Consider the following 2,513-nt stretch of genomic DNA (forward strand, 5'->3'; position numbering starts at 1 on the left):
ATATATACATACATACATACATACATACATACATACATACTGTATATATTCAAAACAGTTCTTAGAATCTAATTCTAAGAGCTTTTTTGAATGCTTTTCATAGGCGGACCGGACAAAAGCTACCCACAGCCCGGATGTGGCCTGCGGACCGACAGTTACCTTTAGCTTCTGAGGTARAGGAGAGAAAGAGGAACATGCTCAGTGATTATTAATGCCTTATTTGTATAAAACGGATATCAAACTCTTTCGAAACGTGCATGTCTGATAAGACAGCAGTCAGACACATGTTTCATATCATCATTCCTCTGAGATTCAAAACTTCTCGGATAAATGGCAGAGGTGGGAGTTGTGCTGATGGGATAAAAGGTTTGGAAGTAAGCACGGAAGAAAAGCATCGACTGGTTAAGTGCTTKAGAAATGGAGAGAAGACTAATTGGATAAAAGGCTAGAAGAAAATAATGAGTGTGTGGGTGTGGGACCGAGACAAGGTGGCTGTGTTGGATGAACTGCTACAGCTCAACATTGTAACTTTCAAAAGGATATCTTTAGTCCAGTCTTATAGTTGTCTTTTTCTCTCTCTCTCTCTCTCTCTCTTTGCTTTGATTAAACAGTTTGGACTTCATCTGTTTGCAGCTGCAGTCATCTGTGTGTAAATGTGTCGTTAACAAGGAGCTGTTCGTTTTGCTCCGACTGCTGCTGGTTCCTGTTTACTCAGATTCTCATCTCGTACACATTTGGGGAACAGAATTGCATCAGATGGTGATCATTTGCAAAGTGAGAATTACAGATGCACCTGTAACGGTACTAGTATCGGGTGATCCGGTACCTTTTTTTTTTTCGCGATCGCGTCTCCGCTGAGCAGTCGGGTGGAAGAACAAGAGCGATTTCAACCATGTGGAGGTATTTCAAATTATCAGCAAAGCTGTCAAGAGGAGGGACAAAGTTATTTCAAGTAGTTATAAATCAACCCAATGCCCAGTTGAAACGTTAGCCTGCCGTGTGTTTCTCACTCCCTCCAGCTAGATGTAACAAGGACCTTATGCTACTGAGGTCTTTGGCAGAGGTGCACAATAAATGGTACGATGTTTTAAACATTCGTAGCTAACATCTGCCTTAAAGATCTTAAGGGGGCAGCTCAGTCAGCCAGTTAGGACTTAAATGGGACATGCATACCTGCTGGAATAACACGTTTTACATGCTACAGTCTCTGGTAGAGCAGATGAGGACCCTGGGAATATGGACATCTGAGCACGAGCTTCCCTATGAATCCCTCTTCCACCTTTCCCATTTTTATTTCTCTAAATTTCAATTTTTTCCTAAATTACAAATTTTCATTCTAAACATAATTAACCTAAAAAGTGCGTAATTATAAAGTGATCAAAAATGATTTACCAAAATAAATAAATAAATAAATAAAAATCACAGAATTCAAAATTTAATGACTACTATTTCACTTCTCCCAAATATAACAAATTGCTATGGTTCAGCAGAACATCAAATGCTTTTGCGAGGTACAGTATTTACCATTTTTTTTCCACAAAAAAAGCTAATTATTTTGTAAAATAAAAATACTTTAGAKTTGAACTTAATATAAAAATATGTCATAAAGAAACATAAAACCTACAAACAGTAACAATTTGTGAACACTTGCCTATTCCGATAATGTTGCCGTTCATTATGGAGGACAGATACTGACATAATTAGAAATAAAAGCAGAAATATATAAATGGACCAGTAAATATTTAAACGCTTTATACGTTAGACCAGGGGTGCCCAAACGTTTTCCCCGAGGGGGCCAAAATCTATCCGGGGCTGCGGGCCAAATGCAGTAACATAATACATGAAATACAAATACTTTTTAAGTAAAGTCCTTTATTTTTAATAATTAAGCTATACAATGGCCCTCTTTTGTTTTAGTCTGAGCACTTGGAGAAAGTTTGCCATATGCTCAAGTAGCAAAGGCTCATAAATTGATAAAATATGAGATTTTGTGGCCTTTTAAAGTTTGCAAATCTACATGTGGGGTTAAATCTGATCCAAATATTTCTTGTTGTCATTTCATGTTTCATGCTTAATCCTAATAAATCAAAGAAATGTCAGCACCATGACTGAAAACTACCTTCACTACAGCCCTTTTATATAATCATTTGACCAATGGAAATACTGTGTTTCAACATAACAGGTTACAACCTTGTAACTTTGGCAACTGTTGGTGGGCCAAATCAAATGGCTTGGCGGGCCGAATTTGGCCCACGGGCCCCACTTTGGGCTCCTCTGCGTTAGACTAAACTGAGGCAGCACAAACATGCACAGTAGATCTGCACATTGATCCTGCTCCTTCCTGTCTGTTGACCAATAGGAGAGGAGCTGACCCAAGAAGGACCGCCCACCTTGTTTGATTAATGAGGCTGAAATGCACAAGTTAATGTAAAAACAGGAGACAGAGAAATTTATAAACAACACAAAAATAAAAACACTTGTGGGAAAACATAAAAAATAATTTTATATAATCA

At 38.0% G+C, this 2,513-nt stretch overlaps 1 protein-coding gene across 1 annotated transcript in view; it reads left to right on the forward strand.

The window, feature by feature from the left end:
• Positions 1-2,513, forward strand: part of raver2 (ribonucleoprotein, PTB-binding 2) — a gene marked incomplete in the record, with an annotated part of 133,137 nt that overhangs the window by 15,295 nt on the left and 115,329 nt on the right.

This window comes from Austrofundulus limnaeus, unplaced genomic scaffold (assembly GCF_001266775.1).
Source record: "Austrofundulus limnaeus strain Quisiro unplaced genomic scaffold, Austrofundulus_limnaeus-1.0 Scaffold113, whole genome shotgun sequence".
Lineage (NCBI taxonomy): Eukaryota > Metazoa > Chordata > Actinopteri > Cyprinodontiformes > Rivulidae > Austrofundulus > Austrofundulus limnaeus.